The 25,195-nt window shown below is 42.3% G+C and overlaps 1 protein-coding gene across 1 annotated transcript in view; it reads right to left on the reverse strand.

Moving 5' to 3' along the window:
• Positions 1-25,195, reverse strand: part of reck (reversion-inducing-cysteine-rich protein with kazal motifs) — a 508,306-nt gene that overhangs the window by 322,076 nt on the left and 161,035 nt on the right. The window lies entirely within an intron of this gene.

Consider the following 25,195-nt stretch of genomic DNA (forward strand, 5'->3'; position numbering starts at 1 on the left):
TAATTAATTAATTGATTAATTATGTCGCACATTGCCCGTGGGGATCCACAGGCTCTAGATTGAGCAGTGTTTATAAAATAGGTAGCTGAGATTTTTCAACAGTGATAAATTATGCAAAGTTTCTATAATGTGTGAGTCCAAAATGTTTTTAGAACCTTAGACCGCACCACAGCACCACATCATGTTACCTTCTCCCATAAAACAAAAAGAATAATTTTATATATCAGTTTCCACCAATAGGTAATGGCAAAAATATTTTTAATTGCAGTCATCCAAAAACTCTGAAGTATACCGTGTGGTTTAGCATTTTTGACACTGCTGAATTTTCAATATAGAACAGTATAGAAAAAATATGGTCAGAAATATAAATGATCCAATTTTGTATATTCAAAACATTGTCCAAAGTTCTTTAACAACAACAAAATATGATTTTTCAATTTCAATTTTCAATTTATTTTCATTTATATAGCGCCAAATCACAACAGAGTTTGCCTCAAGGCGCTTCACACAAGTAAGATCTAACCTTACTAACCCCCAGAGCAACAGTGGTAAGGAAAAACTCCCTCTGAGGAAGAAACCTCAAGCAGACCAGACTCAAAGGGGTGACCCTCTGCTTGGGCCATGTTACAAACATAAATTACAGAACAATTCACAAAACGAATATACAGGAAAAGCTGTTGGTGCAGAGGACAGGAGGGTCTGAAGCACAATTACCACACCCATCTCTGGATGGAGCTGCACCTTAAACAGAGAGAAAAAAAAACAGAATCAAGCATCAGAAAGACAAGAAATACAGTATAATTTGTCAGCATTAAACAACAAGAAAAACAGGAAATACTAAGTTGATCGCCAGCCACTAGTCCTGAGCTTCATTAAAAGACCCAGAATTTAGGTAAAGTTGAGGCCGCGGCACGCTCCATTTCCTAATAAAATTAATTAAAAGAGTGAAAAGCGTAGAACTATACTATGCCAGTATGCTAGCCATATGAAAGGGAAAATAAGTACGTCTTAAGTCTGGACTTGAAAGCCTCCACAGAATCTGACTGTTTTATTGATGCAGGGAGATCATTCCACAGAACAGGGGCACAATAAGAAAAAGCCCTGTGACCCGCAGACTTCTTATTCACCCTAGGGACACAAAGTAGTCCTGCACCCTGAGAACGCAAAGCCCGTGCCGGTACATAAGGTTTAATTAGGTCAGCAAGGTAGTGAGGTGCCAGTCCGTGAACAATTTTATAGACTAGTAGCAGAACCTTAAAATCTGATCTCACTGGGAGAGGAAGCCAGTGAAGAGATGCTAAAATGGGTGTAATGTGGTAGAACTTTCTGCTTTGTGTCAAACGTCTGGCTGCAGCATTCTGAACCAATTGGAGACCCCTAATGGTAGACTGCGGTAAACCAGAAAATAAAACATTGCAGTAGTCCAATCTAGAAGAGATAAACGCAAGGATCAGGGTCTCAGCATCAGCCATAGACAGGATGAGACGAATCTTCGCTATTTTTCGCAGGTGGTAGAAAGCAGTCCTCGTAATTTTTCTAATGTGGAGGCCAAAGGACAACGTAGGATCAACTAGAGATATTTGTTATGAAATGCCCTGTGCGCAGTACTATTTTCCATGTAAAGTGCAGTAATATGTACATGTGTGGGGTAGGTATTTGGTTGAACCCTCATGTGTTTGATGTAAACTGGGATACACAGTGGAAAAATTGGAGATTGACATTATATTTATTTAGCGGATGTGGCCAACAGTGACCATAAAAACTCAGTAGCCTTCGAACAAATGCAACGATTGGCAATTTTTTAAAAGTAGGTCAAGGTCACCAGCCTTCGAACCCACACAAAGTGCTCCTCCAAGGCATGTACCCACCAAATATGAAGTTTTTGTAAGAATACGTCCCGAAGTACATTGCGGCGAACAAATTTCAGGCGAAGGATTTGACAGTTGTGACCATTGGTGACCTTGAAAAGTAGGTCAAGGCCACCGACCTTCAAACCCATGCAAAGTACTCCTCCAAGGCATGTACCGATCAAATATGAAGTTTCTGTGAGCAATAGGTGCTGAGCTATGTTGTGACAAAAGATTTGGCAGTTGTGACCATTGGTGACCTTGGAAAGTAGGCCAAGGTCACCACCCTTCAAACCCATGCGGAAGTACGCCTCCAAAGCATGTTCCACCAAATATGAAGTTTCTGCAAGAAATAGTTTCGAAGCTATGGTGCAGCGAAGGATTTGACAGTTGTGACCACTGGTGACCTTGAAAAGTAGGGCAAAGTCACTGGCTTTCGAACCCATGCAAAGTACTCCTCAAAGGCATGTACCCACCAAATATGAAGTTTTTGTGAGCAATAGGTGCCGAGTTACGTTGTGGCAAATGAATTGCGGCTGGACAGACGGACGGACAGACGAACAGACAGAAGGATGGACAGACGGACAACCCGGATGCTATATGCCCTGCCTCGCGGCACAAGCACCGCGCGGGGCACAAAAATTACCCCAAGGTTCCTCACTTTGTCCGTGTGATGTATGACACATGAGCCTAGGCTAAGCGTTAACTGGTGAAATTGATGCCGATGTCTCACTGGACCAAGAACCATCATTTCCGTCTTATCAGAGTTTAAAAGTAGGAAGTTTCTAGACATCCAGCTTCTCACTGATGCCAGGCAATCTTCTAAGGTTTTTATGTGGATGAGATTACCAGCAGTTATTGGCATGTATAACTGAGTATCATCAGCATAGCAGTGAAAGGTAATCCCAAAGCGCCGCAATATGTGCCCAAGGGGTGCTATATAAAGGGAGAAAAGCAGGGGGCCTAAGACGAACCCCTGTGGAACCCCAAATTTCATGTCACTAAGGTTAGAGGTAGTGTTACTGTACAAAACACAGTGAGAACGACTGGTCAAGTATGACGTCAACCATGCAAGGACACTCCCAGTAATCTCAAAATGATTTTTCCAGCCTATCAAGTAGAATATGATGATCCATGGTATCAAATGCAGCACTGAGATCTAACAGCACAAGAACCACAGTGGTGTCCGAATCAAGTGCAAGTAGAAGATCATTCACCACTTTAGTGAGAGCCGTCTCTGTGGAATGATATTTTCTAAAAGCAGACTGCAGTGGCTCAAAGAGATTATTCTCAGTATGATAGTCCACAAGCTGCCGTGACACCACTTTTTCCAGAATTTTTGAGCAAAATGATAGATTTGATATCAGCCAATAGTTTTCAGTACACTAGGGTCAAGATTAGGTTTCTTAAGTAATGGTTGAATCACTGCAGATCTGAAACATTTAGGAACAGATCCAGAAGTTAAAGAAAGATTAATAATTTCCAGCAGAGTCGGCCCAAGAGTGGGCCACAGGTCCTTAAACAGTTTTGTTGGTATAGGATCAAATAGACAGGTTGTGCTTTTTGTTGAGGTTACGAGTTTCATCAGCATGCCCAGAGAGATACTCTCAAATTCTGTAAATCTAGGTAATACCTCATGGAGCCCAGCTCAATAGTAGGGTGTAGTGGCTGGGTTAAGGCATGCTGGGATATGTTTAACCTAATGTCTTCTATTTTCTTCTTGAAGTAATCGAGGAAATCTTGTGCTGTAAAATGAGAGCGAACTACCTACAGGTGGTTGTCCATGAATAAGTGTTGCCACCATGTTGAACAAGAACTTTGAGTTATGCTTGTTTTTGTTGATCAAATCAGAGTAATAGGTCCACTTTGTAGCCAGTAATGCATGCTTATAGTCTAAGATAGCATCACGCCACGCAAGGTGGAATACTTCTAATTTTGAACTACGCCATTTCTGTTCTAGACCTCTAGCCTTATGCTTGAGGTCAAGCAGGTAATCATTGAACCAAGGTGACTGTGATTTGGGGTGGGCGCGATTTTAACAAAGGTGGCGCAATCATGTCGAGTGTAGCTTTGAGCACTAAGTTTAAACTATCCACAAGACTGTCTACTGATTGGGTATTTGCCACATGTGAAGCTAAGACATCGGGCAATCTAGCTTCAAGTTCAGTCTTAGTTGAGGAGTCGATGTGTCGCTGTAGTGATAAAATAAGGTTGTTGTTCCACAAAACACGGCAGCGAAACTGTAAACTTAATAAGTGAGTGATTACAGACCACTGATGTAAGAGGCATGATGTCAATATTCATGACAGTAATACCACGTGCGAGAACCAAATCCAGGGTATTTCCACTAATGTGCGTCAAGTCCTGAATGCATTGCCGAAATCCTAATGCATCCACAATTTCCATAAATGATTTGCAGAAGGGATCAGAAGGCTTATTTATATGAACCTTAAAGTCACCAATGATCAGAATGTTATCTGCACTTGTTGACAGGTTAGAGATGAATGCACCAAATTCATCTAAAAATTCAGAATATGGGCCAGGAGGCCTATATACAGTGACTAAGTAATACGGCTGATTTTTATTCTTCTGACCTTGGTAATGCGTAATATCCTGAGCACAGCGGAGAACCAGATGCTCAAACGAGTTATATTTGTGACCCCCAACAGCTAATAAGCTAAACTTAGATTTATAAATAAGAGCAACACCCCCGCCTTGCTTCGCATCACAAGGAACGTGACTAAATGTATATGCTGGTGGGCAGGCCCCATTTAAGGGGAGGACAGCTGTGGGTTTGAGCCAGTTTTCACATAACCCAATCATATCTAAGTGATGATCAATAATTAGATCATCAACCAACAATGATTTTGAGGATAGTGATCTTATGTTAATGAGACCCAGACTAAGGACCTCAGTGGGGTTGACAGTTGGACTGTTTGGGTTTAGGGGTGGTTCCAGAGTAGCATATATAAGATGCCTAGAAGTAGGTTTAGGTTTGAGACATTCCACACGAGTTGTAGGTAGCAGACACAAAATCTTTGATATTGCTGGAACAACCAGTGGGCCATCTTCAGTTTCAACATCATCCAATGTCGTAACGGGTATTAAGTTTGCAAAGCATAACCCTCTGTGATTTTTATGGACACATCTACGGAAAGTGGCCACACTCTTCTGCACTAACTTCCCCGCTAAGCTAATGGATTCCACACCCACATTTGTCATAAGCCTTGCAGGGTCTCCAATCACCTGCGCCATGGCTGGCTGTAAATTCCTAATGTTACCCTCCCTGTAGAGCTCTATCTATCAATTTCAATTTATTAATTTATATAGCGCCATCTCACGACAGTTGCCCCAAGGTGTTTCACATAGCACACAATTTATGACAACACAAAGTCATTTAAAATCAAAATTTAAAATCAAAATGGCAAAATCAAAATCAATGTGTCTGCAATCTATGTTCGCAGACAAGATGGCGGCACCTTCCCCAGTAGGGTGGAGGCCTTCCGGCATCAGCAAGCCATGGCAACCCCAGAATGAAGCCCATTTATCAATAAAGCTAAAGCCTTGCTGTCTACAAAATTGTGCCAGCCACCTATTTAATGATGTCAGCCTGCTAAACACCTCATCATTAACCCGGGAGGGGAGGGGACCAGAGACTATTAATCGATGCCGACACATCTTTCTGGCAAGGTCACAAGTCCTCTCTATGTCCATTTTTGTGACCTCTGAGTGCTTCATCCTGACATCATTGGTGCCGACGTGAATAACCATGTGACCAAGGTTGGGTAGGATTACTTTGAAATGTAATCCAAAAGTAATCAGATTACAAGTAATCCAAATGTATGTACATACATACGTGTAATCCACATGTATTCTTTCAAAGTAATCCTACCCAACCTTGCATGTGACTATATGTCATGTTCCTTAGTCTGTCTTCCTTTCTGAAGCACCAGCACCCTAAGATGGGAGGCAATGTCGGGAGCTCTAGTCCCAGGAATACATTTAACATCAGCCAGCGTCTGTAACCTGACCTTGTGGGTGATAGAATCCCCTATCACTAAAGTCCAGCATTTCCACCTGGAGACAGGAGTGGAAGTCACTCGTGGGCTCAGCGAATTCACATCAGTCTAATCCAAGGGGGAGAACCGATTCACAGTTTGCAGTGGCGATTGTGATCGGGGTACCACAACTGGGCACCAAGCCCTACAGGGCTTCCTCTGCCTGGCCACAGTCTGAAAGCCGTCCTCCACAGTCGGCATTTCTAGGCTGAAGTTAATGGGCTCTCTAGCCGACCCAACACTAACCTCATCTGCAGGGCCCGTAACATCTAACTCCACTGAGCTAAGAAGCTGTTCCAACTTACGGACACGGCTCTCTAAAAGAGCCACCCTATCTTCCAACTTCACACAGGTTTACGGAGGGTGTAAAGTAGTGTACTTTGTGCACTAGGAAATTCAAGCGTACAGCCAAGCAAGCACAAGCTAACCAATAATGAATCAGCTAACCACTCCTAAGGCTCACACAGGATTCACACAGAAGTAAATAAATGAGTTAAAACTCACAGCAGTTACACTGAAACAGTAGCAGAAGTAAAGAAAAAAGGCCTCCTAAGAGTAAACCACTCCTAAGATTAACACAAGAGCAAAGTACTAAACTAAAATTCACAACAGTTACACTAAAAATAAAAAAAAGCTTTCATATATTTAAAAAATACTGACATAAACATGTATGTGATACAGTTAATGGCCCACTTTGATGAATTTACAGTACATACTCACATGGATACATGAACATTTCCAAGTCATTGAATTTGTCTTGGACTTACCCTCTGAAGTGTAGGGGTAATTTTTCATACCTTCAGAAATACACCTTTCAAGGTACTTGTTTTAAGTACACAGGTGCATCTCAAAAAAATTTGAATATTGTGAAAAAGTTCAATATTTTATGTCAGGTATTTCACAGAGTAAAAATTTTAAATATTCTAGTTTCAATACATAGAAACTAAAATGTTTCAAGCATTTTTTGTTTTAATTTTGAAAATTACATCCCACAGCTCCAAAAACAAAATTGACAATTCACATCTCCAAACATTAGCATATTTTAGAAAATAAGTTTAGAAAAGGATTTACAATACAGAAATATTTAACTTCTGAAAACTATGTTCATTTGTGCACTCAGTATTTTGTCATGGCTCCATTCCTCCATCAATTGCAGTGTGGTGTGGAGGAGATCAGCTTCTGGCACTGCTGAGGTGTTCTGGAAGTCCAGGTTGCTTTGATAGCAGCATTCAGCTCATCTGGATTGTTGGTTCTGGTGTCTCTTATGTTCCTCTTGACCATAACCTTTAAAAAATCTATGAGAGATTATCTGTGGGATCAATCAGGTACAGTAACACCATTGTCAGCAAACCAGGTACTAGTAGTTTTGGCACTGTGGGCAGATTACAAGTCTTGCTGGAAGAGGAAATCAGCATCTCCAACGAAGTATGAAGTGTTCTACAATCTCTTGGTAGGTGGCTGGGTTGATTTTGGATGTGATAAGCTTCAAACTGGATTTCAAGGACCTTGGATATTGTGCCTCTCCACTCTTCCTCTAGACTCTGGGACTTTGACTTCAGATTAGATTAGATAAAACTTTATTAATCCCTTGGAAATACTCCCTCAAGGAAACTGTGGTTACAGCAGCATTGCATAGCAGCACACAGAGGAAGAAGCACACAGAGCATGAAAAGTAAAAAGTAAAAAAAAAAACAATTTGCAAATATATATACCAGACATACTGATCACTATTGGTTTACTGGTTACCATTGTTCCTCTCCTTCCCATCATCTGTCTTCCTAGTATTCCTCCTCCCCCTGAGTGAGGAGTTGTACAGTCTGATGGCCTGAGGGACAAAGGAGTTTTTCAGTTTGTTGGTCCTGCACTTGGGAAGGAGCAGTCTGTGGTTGAAGAGGCTCCTCTGGTTGCTGATGACTGTGTGCAGAGGGTGACGGGCATCGTCCATAATGTCCAGCAGTTTGTCCAGTGTTCTCTTCTCTGCCACCATCACCAGAGAGTCCAGCTTCATGCTGACCACAGAGCCAGCCCACCTGATCAGTTTGTCCAGCCTGGATGTGTCCTTCTTGGTTGTGAATAGAATAGAATAGAATGTTTTTTATTGTCATTATACACAAGGTACAACGAAATTAAAAGATAACTCCTGTAGTGCAAAGGTGTAAAAGTAAACATAAAAAGACTAATAAGAATATGTACATGTATTGACAAAGGAGCCAGTAGGTGTATATAAATACAAGTCTGTACTATTCACTGCATTCACCTTTATAAAAAATAAATGCAATGAATAGTGCAGACTGGAGGCTAATGTGCATTCAATACTCGTATTGCACTTGGGTAGAACATGTTGGTGAATCTGGATGTGCGGGACTTGATGGACCGGTACCTCTTTCCTGAGGGCAACAGTGAGAACAGGCTGGGGTTTGAGTAAGTCGAGGAAGAGCCGCTCCAATGTGTTTATCAGGTGTGAAGTGAGTGCCACTGGTCAGAAGTCATTCAGCTCGCTTAGCTGGTTGTTCTTAGGAACTGGAATGATGCATGAAGTCTTCCAGAGGGTGGACACTCTCCCTTGCTGCAGGCTAAGGTTGAAGATACATTGTAGCGGGTCTCCCAGTTCAGTCACATAGGCCTTTAGTAGTGAGGGACACACCTTGTCTGGTCCTGCAGCTTTCCTGGGATAAAGCTTCCTCAGCTGTCCTCTGACCTGGTCCACAGTGATGTATGGAGGAGGTTGTGCTGAGGTGGGGGAGGAGGAGGAGTGGGCTGCTGCTGCGATCTCTGGGGGATGTGTGCTGACGGAAGGAGAGATGTCTGCAGTGAGGGCGAGGGTGGGGGGTGGGGGGCATGGACTGATTGAACCAGTTGAAGTTGATGTTTTTAACACCTTCGCAGACCTCCTTCTTGTTGTTTTGTTTCAGCTTCTGCTCCACTTTCCTCCTGTAGCTGTCTTTTGCTTCACTTAAGCATGGTTTCACCTGTTTCACTGCTGTACTGCCTTCATCGCTTCCATGTCTCTGCTTCTGAAGGTGGCCTTCTTCTTGTTGAGGACCACTTTGACTTCCCGTGTTACTCATGGTTTGTTGTTACGATAACAGCAGACAGTCTTGGTTGGGCAGACCACGTCTGCACAGAAGTTAAGATAATCCGTCATTCAGTGTGTCAGCCCCTCTATGTCCTCACTGTGCAGGTTGATCAGCTCAGCATCTGGTATGAGGTGGGTTAGCCACGTCTCCATAAAGATTAATAAGCTGCTCTCATGGAAATTCCTCTGGTTTTTCAGTAGGGACTCGATCTTTTTCAGCAGCGAGTTCACATTTCCCACAATCACGGAGAGAATCGATTACTTGTAGTGCCTTCGGTTGTCTGCTAGCCTAGTCTTTAGCTTAGCCTCGGCCTTACAGCGCCTGGGTCGGTCTCCTCCTCAACTCTGCCGGGATGGGGTGTCATATCCCAGCTCATCACTTTGTTCTCAGAACCAATATTTCCTCTCTTGAATAAGTGAAAAAGCTGGCTCCTGGTAGCTTTGAAAAGTTAAAAATATCCATGGGATATGTATAAAGCACACAATGTCTTTGTGAGAAGAGCAGAAGCGTAGAACGGTGTAGTGAACCTGGCCTCATTCAGAATTAATTGTTGTGTGGGCCGCTGAAGAGGAGGTACTGCTGGCCCACCACCACCAGATGGCGCCCTGCTTGGAGTGCGGGCTTCAAGCACGAGAGGGCATCGGAGCCGCTGGGAGTGACAGCTGTCACTTATCAGCACCAGCTGTCACTCATTCAACTCTTCACCATAAAAGCCGGACTGCAACTCCACCTCCCTGCCGAGAAATCAGCTACCACTCGAGGTAACCTTCTCTGCGATTGATATTGAAACTAAAACATTGTTCTGTGTGCAGCCGTGTTCCTGTGGGCTCTGTCTGAAGCTGGATTGGTGGACAGTGGGGGGGCGACGTTCTTCGCCTCTCACTCCATCCAGGAAAGAGACCAACAGGAGCTGCACGGGTGAAATTGTTTCTGGAGGTGGAGGTTCTCCCTCCCGGAGGAACTGATCAAGGGACGATTACTGGGTGTGTCTTCACACACCCACCATTAACTGTTTCTGTTTCTGCCAGCAGTACCTGGTCTGACAGCTGGAGACCGTGGCCACCTGGGACTCGGGACTTGGCGGCTCCGGTGTTCTTCAGATCCGCTGGCGGTGGAAGCCGTGTGGGATCCGACTCTTCTCTGGACAGACGTCTTCTATCCTCGAGCCTGCCCACACGTCACCCTGTATACGATTGACTGTACTCCTCTATTGTTATTGTCTGTATTCCGTTGTGCAATTCACAACATTAAATTGTTACTTTTTGGCTCATCCATTGTCCGTTCATTAACGCCCCCTGTTGTGGGTCCGTGTCACTACACCTTCCCAACATTAATCCTAATAAAGTACATTAATTCTCTTTCCCCAAAAGGGCTTGTGGCAACTGATAATGTAATAATGGCCAATAATGTAATACCTGCCAATAACGTAATAATTTTGGGCATTTTAAATGTAATAAAGCCAATAGCGTAATAACTTGCCAATAATGTAATAAAATGTTTGAGCCAAAAGGTAATAGCATGTTGCCAATAATGTAATATGTTATTACATTAATGGCACAACATTAAAAAAAATTAGAAATGTAATAACTGTAACTGATAATATAATAATACATAAATAAGACTGCATTTCTTGGAAATAAAATATATTTTTGTATTTTTGTGCCATTTGTTCATCAAAAATGGTATAGTGGATGGCATAGTTGTCATATTCATTCATCAAGAGTATGTATTATGTAGCACTCTCTCTCCTTAACTATGGTTGCAAGAGACAATTTGGGAATTATTTGTTGTACAAAAACTATATTCAGAATTTTGATCATTTTCTTAGTGTGTTTGCTTGCTGTTAGATGAAAATGTAACAACTGGAGATGATAGGGTAATAATGTCACTATAATAGTATCATGTTTTGTTTGGTGCAGGGGTGGTGGCCAAGTGGTTAATGCACTTGGTTTCAGTGCAGAATGCTCCCGGTGCAAATCTCACCCCTGTTTCCTGAGTAAACAGATTCTAGCCTGCTGTGTCTACCTGTGCTGTACCACCCTATCCTGCCTGCCAAGATTGTGAATGGTGTGCCAAAGTTTATGATTACACATCTCCTGTCTCTGTGCCTTTGGGGCCATGGGCGTCTGTTTGTAGCTGATTAGGAGTCCAGATGAGCAGTTGTGGAAGTCTGAGTGTAATCACTGATTTATGACTTATTTCTATCGTGACTAGGGATGGGTATTGATAAAAATTTTATCGATATCGATGCCATTATCGATTACGCTTAAAACCTAAAAGTAGGTTTTATAGGTTTTCCATGTCAACACAACATTTTAAATTGGTCACTGGATCCTTGATCTCTGGACATAAATAAAAATAAATAAAATCTGTAGTTTTGTCAAAAGCATTTCCTTTCAGACATTTTGGCATGAATGTCTCTCCATACCTTTGAGCTGAGTTCAGCCGGCTGCTGCACGTCAGCGCAGGACGTGTCGTTTTGGGAGGAAAAAAACGTTTTGATCGATTGCAGTTTGTTTGTATTCCAGCATTTGGAAAGAGGTGTCAATTGATTTAAACGGTGTTTTGCTTTGAAGCTATTAATTCCGACTGGACTCTATCATTCTAAGTTGACCTAGCAGAGAGCCGTGCAGCCTTTGGAGCTGTGAGAACAGAACGGAGGACGATTCTCGTTTCTTTCTCGCAACAAGACAGGAGTCCCAATTATGGCCCAGTCACGCGGCACTTAATAAAGGGCAACGAAGCCCTGACGAACCAAGAAATCTGGACTTTCGTTGGCATCGTTTAACCTTCGCGCAGCTTTGTTCCCGCAGCTGGTACGTCGTCTGGATTTTTAAACTGTTGAAAAATTTGAATGAAGGGCAACGAAAACCTCAATTCATCTGTGTTTCGTTTTTCTGTCGATCTTGACGTTTTTTTAATCGTTTGTTTAGTTTTTGCAGCGTTATTGTTTAATTTGACTTCGTTGGAGCAGCTGAGTGTTTTCACACAGTGCAGAAGCCAGTTTGTGAGCACTGAGGCTGCTGCTGCTTCATGTACCGTTGGAAATTACAGGGCAAACTCAGCCTGCTTGCTTGGGCGGCTTAAATGGGCTCAGGCACATTACATAGGCCAGAATTAATCTTTTGTGTGGATATAATTAATTATTTTGCCACAAGCAACCGTTGAATTTGAAACAACAAAAAAGTTGTGTAATTTCCAACGGTACTTGAATGCAGCATTAGCGGCAGCAGCAGCTGCTGCGTGCGCTTATTACTTTGTATTAAATATAACAATATGAGTGTAGGAATGATAATCCAGTCCTTCTGTACATGTGGTAACGGGTAGATGAATCAAAATGATTATATAAAGAGCTGTTCTGAAGACAGAATTCACGTTGTGCATCAGCTGCAGCTGGTGGAAATAACCGCACATGAGTCAATGCGCACATTCACACGCACTGATTAATTTACTGCTCTGATATATTCAATCATCTTTACACTTATATTTATATTTATTCTCCCTTTTGACAGTTTTTTGTTATAAATCAATATATATGGCTTAGAACATAATACTGTGATACAGCAGTGACCAAAGCACACTTTTTTTTTTTACTGGAGCCAGACGGAGCCCCAGCGTGTCCTCAGACAGTGAGGATTCTGATGATGATGGAGATAATCTCTTTTGTTCTGGATGAAGAACCAGAGCAGGTGGTCCATGGATGTGCACACAGATCTCCACAGCTTCTGTTTGCAGTTTCTCCAGGACTGAGGCGCTATGAGCTCCGTCCCAGCGCCAAGTTCTGGAACGCAGAGATGCAGACACACTGCTCCAGCTGTGGCTCCAGGCATGTTTCATTAAAGCGGTGAGATTTTTGAGCTTCGGTTTTGTTAAGTTCCTCTTTCGTCCCTTTTGCGCTCTTGCTTCACAGACTGTTCGGTGATAAAGCTCTTTGGTCCACCTTTTCTCAACGAATGTGACTTTTTTTTACTTTTTCCCTTCATTCAGGAATCGCTGTGCGCCGTGTGACTGGGCCATTAGTGACTTTAATCCGCACAAAAGTGACTCACGATTGACATATTCATGGATGAAAGTAGTGAAAAACAAAAAAAAAGCTGAAACCCAAAATTACACCCCCCAAACACCTCACGCACAAAAATGTTTGAATTTTAGAAGCTCTGAAATGCAACCTGGGACTATTCCAGACAACAGACAACTGCAGTGAGTGCAGCATCCATTTTGGTGAGAAAAAAACCCAACTTTCCTTATTCAAATTCATTCCAGTAGTATTCTGCTCTTACTAGGATGCAGCAGTTTTGTAGCTTGGCAGATAGTTCTGGAGGAAATCACTGAAGAAATTAAATTAAAAATGTGGTTTGACTGAAACAAACTCTCATTAAACTTAAATAAAACAGGGATGAAGTGGAGGTGTAAGAGTCACTCGGTGTTCACAGGAAACATTTATTTCTACATGTATTTATTTATTTTCATTGTTAGTTGATTTTATCTTTTCTGTTGTGTTTTGTTTCATCAGGTTCTTTTGTCTCTTTCTCTAAAACTGTATTGTAGCATTATTATGTAATAGGGTCAACCCCCTGGTGACCCTAGGGGGTTGATTTCTCACTTTGTCCGTATGATGCACACAACACACGAACCAAAATTAAGCGCCAACTGGTCAAAATGATGCTGATGTCTGGCTAGACCAAGAACCATCATTTCAGTCTTATCAGAATTCAAGAGTAGGAAATTACTAGACAACCAACTTCTCACAGATATAAGGCAATCTTCCAAGGCTTTTATATGGGCAAGATTACCAACAGTTACTGGCATGTACAATTGAGTATCATCAGAATAACAATGAAAGGCAATCCCGTAATGCCGCAGAATATGCCCAAGGGGCGCTATATAACTGAGAAAAGCAAGGGGCCTAACACAAACCCCGTGGAACCCCAAATTTAATTTTACCAAGGCCAGAAGTAGTGTTATTACATTTAATCTGTTCTATTAATCTGAACAATGATTTGTTATAACAATTAACAATGATCTCTTGTTGCAGATAATTATACCCTAATGCACAGATGTTACATTGAGTTTCTTTCCAAAATCTGGCACACTGTAGCTTCAACACTTGGTTTCATTTTGTCTTTTTTTTTTTTTTTTTTTTTTTTTTTAAAGAATTTGTTAACACTTGATATATGCAACATACTCCTCCACTTATTCCTCCATGTCTTCATTCCACTATTGTGTGGGGTCAAAGGTTGAGTGGTCTGGAGGTTCATCATCTTGCTAGAGGATACGTCTGCTCCCCTACACTTAAGGACTTAACCCACCGACCCTCAGAAATTGATTATTTCAGGATCAAGTGAGAATTCAGTTGTAACATCCACTGAGACAAAGTTGTCAAGTAAAATTCAAACCACAGTGTGTTCTACCACGTTCAGGTACGAGTGTGTAATACAGTCTTTAGTTTATGCTGAGTGTAAGCGCCTCACACTGCAGTGTTTTGCTTGGGTTTGCGGGTTGCCCTGCCCTGTATCGTGGTCTGTTGACGTTTTAATGTATGTCAGCTTCAGTAATGAAAGAAAGGGACAAACCCCTAAATTATATTTCTGACTTTGTTTCCTCTTATTGCCAACACAACAACTGGCGTCATGAACAGGATGGGAAGTGACCATTTAGTTAGGTTTTATGATTAAATCAAGGACAGCAAGAGCAAAAGAGGAAGATCACGCGCTGGTGTTGGACACAGTCGTTTGGCTGGGACCCTTGCATACAACCATGGATGAGGCGGAGAATCAGGCCTTGTCAGAGCGTATAAAAGAACTGGAAAGTGAGCTGGCAGCTTTGAAAGTCACAGCTGGGGGCTCTGAGGCGCCGTCCACCACCAGTGGAGCAACAACTGGAAGTTTTGCACTAACACCGACCCCTGTATTACTGGTGCAGCAGGATCAGAAGCTGCCATCATTTTCAGGGAACACTGAAAAAAATTATACTTTGGATCAAATTAAAAAAATTTATGTAATTTGTTACAGCTATTTTTTTTTAGTTTCTCACAATGTATATTTATGATTTTGTAAAGTGATTCCAGCAGATTTAAACTGGAAACCACAATTTTCCATTAGACCAATGTAAATAAGTACTTTGAATGAAGTGCACTGTGTTTCGCTTTTTTCAGTGAAGGTAGACACTAAATACTCATGGACACCGGATGAGTGGATAGAACAAATGAGACTTTCTGCGCAAACAAGAGGCAGAACTGAAAAAGAGCAAGCACAAATTGTGTTTGACCACCTGGAGGGTGCAGCCCGTACAGAGATTAAATTTTTACCTGCTGCCCAAAGAGAATGTATGGAGTCAATCTTTAAAGCTTTGAAAGAAGTTTACGGATGCATGCACTCTCATATTGCACTACAGCGTCGGTTTTATAACCGCAAACAACTTGAGGGTGAAACTTTGATTGACTATTCACACTCCTTAATGGACTTGATGGGTATGATAATAAAAATGATGCTGAAGCTGCCCCTATTGCTGCCTCTAAAGATTTGCACGATCAGTTTTGTGACTATGTTAGAGATCAAGCTTTAAAGATAAGACTGAGAGAATTGATTAGTGCTAATCCGAGCTGGACCATTCGGGAGGCCAGAGCAGAAGCCACTAAGTGGATGGCCCAATGTGGTGGTCAGCATAGAAACAGGAATACTGAGCTCAATCTGGCATTTAATGAAATGGTGGCTTCATGTAACAGTGCCTTGTATGGTTCATTTCAATACAATGAATTATTGTCTCTTTTGAAAGCACAGCAGTCTCAGTTGGATTTAGTGATGAAAGCACTGATCCCCCAAATTTACCTCCAACTAGAACATGCTTTACCAAGCCTAGACGAACGGCCGATGGAAAGCCTATTTGTTTTAGATGTGAGCAAAGTGGCTGTATGGCACAAAATTGTCCAAATGCTAACAGTGAAACTAAAGATCCAAGTCAAAACCAATCAAAGCCAACAGGAAACTAGAGCCCGTCAGTGTGCAGAGCCAAACACTGGTGGGTGGGCAACAGGGCTCTCATAACGTTTTTTTATGTTGATTCGGATATGAGCCATTTGATTGGAGAGTGTTTGAAGGTAGAGGTCAGTTTTGATGGGGTTAGTGTTCCATAGACCGCAGGGGAATGGTCAGTGTGAGAGATTCAACCACACTTTGCATGACCTGTTGCGAGCTCTTCCATTAGAGCAGAAGCATAGATGGCCACGACACTTGGCTCAAGTGACATATGCCTATAACACCACAGTGCATCAGTCAACTGGTAGGACTCCTTATTTTTTGATGTTCGGGAGGGAGCCGAGGCTACCAGTTGACATGTTAATTGGGTCAGAGCAGACAGGGTCTGACTTCTCTTTGGAGGAATGGGTGGAAGAACACCAGAAGTCCCTAAGTATGGCTTACGAGATGGTACAGAAAAGATTGGACTGTAAAAGAGCAGAGAGAGAATTAAAGGAGCAAGACCAGTGTATGGCTCCTGATTTTGGGGAAGGTGACGTGGTCTACACTAGGAACCATTCTGTCAGGGGGAGGAATAAAATTCAAGATTTTTGGGAGACTACCCTTTATCAGGTTGTCCATCCTCCACCTGCGAATGGGGTGGTCTATTCAGTTTAGGGCTGAAACGATTACTCGAATAATTTGATTACAAAAAATGATCGAGGCAAATTCTGTGTCTCAAAGCTTCGTTTAAACATTGTAGTACATATGCCAGGCCTGTGTGTGGCGCTGTAACATCCCCAGAAAAACAACAGAAGAAGACTTGAGCAGGCGCTCATGCCGTGTAACAGCTAATAATTTAGCCCTTAAAGCTACCGCTTTCCAATGCAACACAGAGTAAAATAAAGCCTTTTAAGAAAAGAGGGTAAACACTGATCATCTGAAATAGACTTACTGCGCATTTAAAGCGAAGCAGTGTGTTTGTCTATTATTAAAAACGCACGGTCTGCTCGACGTGGTGAGTGACTACTGACCTGACGGCCGGGTACCCACAGTCGAAGCCGGCTGCTGTTCAGACTCGCATTAAGTGTTTTGTTTTTTCTGGCAACACACAATGCTTCACAAACACAGTAACTTAAAAAAAAAAAAAAAAAAAACAGTAACTGCGAGGCTTGCATGTTCAACTTCCTGTTGAAATGCATCTGCTGAATCGCAGAGAAACGGATAATAATAATAATAATAATAATAATAATAATAATAATAATAATAATAATAATAATAATAATAATAAAAAATCACATAGGGATCCAGTCCACCAACCTTAAAAAAAAAAATCAAAATCAAAATGGTTACATTTTACAAGATGGGGGGGGGGGGGGGGGGGGGGGGGGCCGGAACAGAAAGCCACATTCAATCGCCATTTCAGCAAAATGTCAAGGCTGTGGCACAGGGACACTGTGCCATTGCTTAGGGAGAGCCCTGGACTATTGATGTTTAAAAACGTAGAAGTACTTTTTATCCGATTACTCGATTAATAGCCAGAATAATCGATACAATACTAGATTACATAAATAACTGATAGCTGCAGCCCTAATTCAGTTGCTCCTTTAGGTCAAGAAGGCCCGCTCCGTCAACTTCATAGAACTGAACTGAGAAGTGTTCCAGACAGCGAGATTGGGAATACCAAGTCTAATGACAGTAATGTAGAAGATGCACCCGTGGATCAGAATGCGCATGACTGAATCAGACCCTGTACCAGAGTTAGATAATGACAATGTGTCGGCTGAGGCCCAGCGTCTGTCAGGTTTAGATCCTCTGAAGGAAGCGGACGTACCCTTAGTTGTTGAGCCTAGAAGGTCAGCTAGAAGAACTGCTGGACAACATTCCAATCCTTTCAGGCTACCACAGTCTGTACGAAAGTAGTATTTTATGTTGTATGTCGTCGGGTTGACGATGCCCCTTGTTGGGGAGGGATGTAATGGGGTCAACCCCCTGGTGTCGCTGTCACACCTCAGACAGGTTAAAAGGTGAAGTGAGATCGTTTGATCATGTGAGATCGTTTCCGTGGGCTTCCGAGGCATTAGCTGGGCTTACGCGTGTTTCCCACGCTATGTGATAGTGGTTTGCGCTTTCTGTGAGGTTTTTGAATGTTTTTGCAGTTGTGTGCGCCTACATTTTAAATGTATAAATGGCAAATGCTAAGTTTTATTGTTGTATTATATTTGAACTGTGTGAGAGCGACGACCTGGTGTGGGGCCGTGAGGACTGTGTGTGAGGCGTTCATGATGCACAGGTACAGCAGTTTTAATATTTTTAATTATTTTAAATATTAAAACCCTAGAGAAATGTATTGTGTGTTTTTTGTAACTGCTGTTTTTGTGTGTATATTTATAGTGTTTTGCTGCCTGCTCTCCTTTTTTAGTTGTGAGTTTTTTATTTTTGTCCACCCTGGTTCGGCCTAGGTGGCAGTATAGCAGGGAGGGCAGACTGACTTTATTTTTTTTTTTTTGTTGTTCGTTTGTTAATGGTCACTGTCCCCCCAAAAAAACACCTGTTGCCTGACTTAATGAACTCTATTCTCAGACATGGTATTGTTTGCAGTGTTAAAGTTATTGTGGTGTGTTTTTGTAAGTAAATTTGCAGTGTTTTGCTTGGGTTTACGAGTTGTCCCGCCCTGTGCAGTGGTCTGTTGCCATTTTAATGTATGTCAGCTTCAGTAATGAAAGAAAGGGACATAGACAAGAAAGGGATATATGTTGGAATAAATAACATTAAATTATATTTCTGACTTTGTTTCCTCTTATTGCCACCACAACAATTCATTAATATGAGTTATTATTACTATTATTGTTGTTGCTATTATTATTAATATATGAATAAAAATAAAAAAATACAATTTGACAATGAACACTGAACCATTAACTATTATACAGAAAACATGCACACAAACATGCGAACAGCTTAATGCTAACTTTAACACTGAAAATGCCTTAGACATGCTAATGCGTTAGCATCGGCTCCGTTTTTAAGTTATAAAATACATCTATTAACTGTTTCAGAAGACCATAACAGGTCGGTTTAACATAAAAAAGGTAAATATTATGATACGATACGAAACGATACAATACACTTTATTGTCCCTTCCGGGAAATTTGTCTTGGTCTCCAAGAGCTGCACAAGTAAAAAGTAAATTAATATTACTCACAGTATTACTCACTTACTCACATTACTCAAAAAGTATTACTCACAGGCATATGCTTTTTAGGATTTTAGCGGGGAAAATTAAGATAAAGAGATAGACAACAGTGAATCAACAAAGCAGCAAATCGAAGCACTGCTTCGATCTGCGAATCAATGCTTCGATCTGCGAATCACTGCTTTGATTGGTTCGAGTTTCTAAGCAAAGCTGCGCTGCAGAAAAGTTGATTACAGACACGCTGCAGGGTCTGTACTCAATGTAGAGAAATTTTCCTGACAAACGCCCCCAAAAACAACGGCCACTCTGAAGGACCGATAAGGGAATCGTTAAGCAAAAATGTTATTGATGTCGGGGGATCAAATGTAGAAGAATTTTTAGGTCCATATTTGAACTGTGATGAACTATCAAGTGTCCTGATCCGAACTGTATGTCCTCTGGTTGAACTAGCAGGTGTTCAACCCAAAAAAAGGGCTCTATTAGTCATTTAGTCTGTCAGGGGCTTTCCAAGGCCTTTTAGGTGCTTTCCCGCAGGCCACGTGCGGGGGCCTCAGGCCAGCTGCACGTGTGGCTGAGGCCACGTGCGGAGGGGGCCTCAGGCCAGCTGCACCTGTGGCTGAAGGTCTTTTAAAAAAATCAGTTGTAAATCCTTCATGTTTTAATGGGAGCATTTGTCACATTGAAATAATGGCCTAACACCTGCTTAGGGTTCACTAGAGGACGCTTCCAATAGAAAACCATGTCTTGGGAATGAAATAAATAAAAAAGTCGAAGGAGGAGCGATGCCCGCGGGTCTCCAATAAATAGACGAGCGCGGTTGTCATATTCAGTCTCTCTAGAGGACTCAGTTTGTCTAAGCTTTGTGTCGAAGGCTTAAATAAACTTAAAAACTCTGTGCATTTTATCTTGCTTAAGGCTGAATTATTCTAAAGTGTTGTGTCCTCTTTCTAGCATATCACTTGCAATTAGTTTGTGTTATCTAAAAGACGACATCCTGAGAAGACCAAAAAGACGAGCCGCGACAGAACTTGGCGAGCCAGCTTCAGGAGGGTCCAGGGGCATTCCGGCAGCCTGGGGCAGTCCAGCTCATCCCTCCAGACCGTAAATAACAGTGATCACGACTAAAAGGTAAGCAGAAACCTTTTATAACTTCTGCACGATCTGGAGGAGTGAGTCGGGATTTCCGCCCAAGTTGACAGGTGATATTTTTTAATTGCCTCTTACCCAAAAGAACCTGGACTAAGAAAATTGATAAGAGACTAAAAAAAGATAAGACTGAAAATTATCAGGCCTTGTAGATAAAATGCTCAGAAGGTGTGTGTGTTCCCGGGAAAAAGAATGTCTATGTGAGTGAAAGGTCAGGAATGTTCATGAACTCTGGTGCGGAAAGAGTGCGTGGAGAACTAACCTGGATGCTTGGGGAATAATTGGTGTTGAAATTCGTTACTAACGTGCCGGCTGATAGCATGCGCTGTAGGGGTTAATTTAGGGGAGTATACTGACAAATAGATACAAGGTAATACAAGGTTATTTAAAGAGTTTAACAGAGACTGAAGTGAAATAAGTGAGAAAAAAGAGTTTAACAAGAGAATACGTGCAGAGAAAGCACAAGATAAGCGCCTGAGGGGGCGCAGTAGAAATACCGTACGTGATAAAGAGATTTAAAGAGAAAAGTGCAAAGAAGCACAGCTGACAGTAAGTAAAAGAGCTCAATAAAGGACGTCATTTTTTTAAGAAAAGAGAAAAACTATAAAAAAAATAATAAAATAAATAGAGAGTTAGTGCAGAATACATGAGAATTAATGAAGCAGAAAATAGTGCAGTAAGGCACCAAATACACGCTTGTGGGGCGTGGGAGAAGAATAAGTAATTAAGTACACAGTAATATGAGTTTTTTCTAAGAAAAGAAAAAGAGAATATTTTCAGTGCAAAGGCACATTAAGCTCACGAGGAGCTCAGTAAGTGAAAAAAAAAAAAAGGCAGAAGAAAGTGCAGAAAGGCACAGGATACGCACGCGAGGCGCGGTAAGGCGTAGAAATAAATGAAATATTGTATGCTCAGAAAGGAGCTTGTGAAAATAATATATTAAGCACAGGATACGCACGCGAGGCGCGGTAAGGCGTAGAAGTAAATGAAATATTGTATGCTCAGAAAGGAGCTGGTGGAAAATAATATATTAAGCACAGGATACGCACGCGAGGCGCGGTAAGGCGTAGAAGTAAATGAAATATTGTACGCTCAAAGAGGGCTTGAAAAAAAGTAATATATGAAGTTGCTGACAGCGCCGGAGAAGCTGTCTAACGTGAAGAAGAGATACATGCTTAAACAGAACACATTGGTGTTAAGTGAATAAAAAGGTTGTTTAAAGCCGCGGAGTGAAAAGTGGCAGAAGTCTAGATAGAGATATATAGAAAGTTGTTTTTAATAATTTTTGTGTATAAAGCTTTTGAAGATTGGTGTGTGGGAGAGTGGAGAGTAATCTGTGTAAAGCTGTGAGAACTTGCAGGCTGGCTGACATACAAGATTAATGTGAAAGAGTACGAGGGGGAGGTATTTAGACCCAACAGGAGGACTTGGGAGGTGCATGACAGGCAGAGAGGAAAGTGTGAAACAGACAGTGAAGAAAAAGACAGGAGAAGAGTGCTATGTAAATACAGAGAAGGTAGATATTATTTCAAAGAGAGAAAACTAATAAACAAACATAGCAGAAAAAGACGAGAAGCAGAAAGTTAAAAAAAAAAAAAAAAAAAAAATTAAATTAGAAGGGAAATAGAAAGTCGGGAGCAAAGACATTAGGAGGTGTTAGGGTTGTAAGAGGATTAAATAAATAAAGTTGGTTATAAATCAAAAGAGATAAAGCTTAGATTATAGTGAAAAAGCTGACAGACTGATCAATGCTTGGGACAGTCATTGATGGGAGACTTAAGTGATGATGAAATAATACTCCCAGAACATTACTTGACTGACGGAGACATCGAAACCCAGGGAATCAGGACACATTTTTGGCTGGAAAGGACCTATTTTGACAGGGTAGGAGCAGAACATTGGCAGGACGAACAAGAGATCAATCAGAAATTATGGCAGATTACTAAGGTAATCAATCTGAAGCAAAAGAAAGAATAATTCCCTCTAATTAATTGGGAGCTGCTGATAAGACGTCTGTGGCATCAGGGTTTAACCCCGTGGCTGGAGCTGCTTTGTGCTGACCCTAATAAAGAACTTAGCATACCATTAAATCATTTAGTAACACTACCAACCGATCCAGGTGAAGAACTGTTTCCTAGGTTGACTCTGACTGTGGTCCCAAGGAAGGTTCGGTGGGAAACAGGTAAATTTTCATATTTAGTTAAAGAAAAAGAAGACGGGCATAGCAGTTGGAAATGTAATCCTTTTAAGGGTTTAAAATACAAAACAGGTGTTACAGCCAGCAAGTTATTGGTCTGGATCAGGACAGCCCCTGAGGGACTACCAGAACACCATAGAAACACCTCACATAGCGTTTGTCAGGGTTACATGGGTAACTCTCAAGGTCAAGGTCGGGAAAGTACCCCGCTAGACTTAGTACTAAGAAAATATCCAGGAAAACGCACTAAGGCCAACCAATGTATGAGAAAGTGGCACAAAAGGTCACATGGGGGCAGGCAATGGCCTTTGGAGGGATCATTTGATCCGGTGATGTGTGAAGCAGTTGCGGTAGAAATACAGAAAAAATAAATTAAAGATCAGCAGAAGAACGTAAATAACAACAAAAAACGCACTGAAGAAAAAGAAGTTTTGGCCTTGTTCAAGCAGGAAGCACAGAGGCTACAGCAGAAAAGAGAAAAAATGACAGAGGAAAGATCCAAAGAGACTAAAGCCAGTGCACCGAGCTGGGAAGCAGAGCCACCCCCATATAAACGTCATGATATGGGGAAAGACAGCTGGACAATTTGTATTAGGAACTCGTGAAGAGGACCAAGGCATGGATGTGGAGGGCAAATTCACACTGACACTAAAAGCTCGAGAGCCACAAGGAGACAGGTCCTCAGTCTGTCAAATGGATCATACAAGGTCTCCAAGTCCGAAAGTAAGTGGTCGCCACGACCAGCAGGGGGGGCCACAAATAACAGTGACACGGAGGCAGACGAGGATAAAGAGAGAGACCTGAAGGCTCCGCCTGCACATCGAGGTCCACTGAAAACCGTCCCCTCCCACCATAAGTCAGCCGACTGGACCTTCACAGGCTATAGAGGCTCCGAAGAGTGGCACAAGAGCTTCTGTGACACACTGGATCTGGCCAGAAGAGATAATGAAGAACTAGCAGAGCAACTTCGGCTAGCGAAGGAAAGAATACAAAGACATAGGGACGCCGAGGAAAGAAGAATATTACAACAATCGACGCCCAATCAAGGGAATCACATTATACAGCCACCCACCCGAAAAATTTCTGGTGAGATCATCATTGAGACTGCAAAAGAGGCCCGACTCAGGCAAAGACAACAATGTGTAGCCAAAGACATAGCGGCTTTAGAACAGAATATAACCGACTGGATGGACTGCCTGGAACCAGTCAGTCGCACTCGATCTGGAAGACAGTATGGAGTCCGCACAGAAGAAGAGGAGGACGAAGACCTCATATGCCCATTGGTGGTTAGAAATGGTCATCATGTGTATACCCCATGGAGCTGGACAGACATGGTGGGGCTGGCCAACAGACTGCCAGACATCACCCAAGGAGCTGGGAGATGGATAACTGCCTTAGAAGAAGGCACTGCAGGGGTAACCTTGTCTTTAGGTGACATAAAAGCCTTGCTAATGCATGTCATGGGAAAACATGACACTGAAGAATTAGCAGGAAAGGATGGACTAACACAAATGATGGGCACAAATCAACATGATGAAGTCCCCTTTAATCGCTATAGAAACTCCATGTGGGAAGGACTGAGAAGAAAGTACCCTGAGGTCTTGGATCCCTCTAAATTGGATGATGAGGAGTGGACACCTGAAGAGTGCCCAAAGAAGTTCCTGCACCGATTCCAGAAGAGATGGGCGGAGGAAACAGGAAATGCATGGAACCATTCTCCAGCAACTGAAATCCTGTTTAAAATAACTGTAAAAAAGGCTCTACCAGATGAGGTTCAGAAAGCCCTAGATGGAATTGTGGGACTATCAAAAATGAATTGGGCTTTATACTCTGAGCATATTTGTCACCATCTTGAAATCTACAAGAAAGAAAAACAAAAAGAAGAAGATGCAGCAAAATCCCTGACGAAAAAATTGGTGCAGATGCAGTTGGGAGAGCTAACCAAAGTCAAGAAAGAAAAAACAAAGACCCAGGCACCAATGATGACCCCTGTTCCTTCTGAGTCGGCAAGCACAGGCCCTACGGCAAACACTGCTGCCACCTTACAGGCACCTGTGGTAACAGCCACACAGAGCCCCCAAGGAGCAGCAGGGAGCACTGCTGCAGGAGAAGTCTCAGCACCAGTGGAGCATCACTATCACTACCATAGCACTGGCACACCCGGAAATGGACCCACCTATAGTCATGGGTGGAGAGGAGAGCCACGGAACTTTCAAGGTCAAAGAGGAGGGTGGCGAAGAGGATCTCGCCAACCTTCATTTGGAAGCAGATTCCCGAACTCAGCTCCCAGGAACAGTCAAGCGGGACCGCCTATGGGACCAACACCCCCAATAGGGGATCAACCCTCTAATGAGTGTTGGAGCTGTGGACAACCTGGACATCGAATGAGAAATTGTCCGGCCCGACCTTGGGTTGGACCCTCTGCCTATTGGCAATAGGGAGGCCTAGAGAAGACAGAGGGGGAAACGGTGGCATTGGCTATTTCAATGATACCTAAGGAAGAGCCAACCGTCACTGTTAATATACAAAACAGAGATTTCCCTTTCATGGTGGATACAGGGGCAACATACTCTTGCATAGGGAAAATGGGCGCTCATCTCCCCCTCTCTGGGTCTGTAATTAAGACCATCGGCTTCTCTGGGAAAACTCAAATAATACCTTTTACACGCCCACTTCCTGTAACGATTGCAGGAAAAACAATTGAAGCACCCCTGTTATACT

Source organism: Thalassophryne amazonica, chromosome 1, assembly GCF_902500255.1.
Source record: "Thalassophryne amazonica chromosome 1, fThaAma1.1, whole genome shotgun sequence".
Taxonomy (NCBI): domain Eukaryota; kingdom Metazoa; phylum Chordata; class Actinopteri; order Batrachoidiformes; family Batrachoididae; genus Thalassophryne; species Thalassophryne amazonica.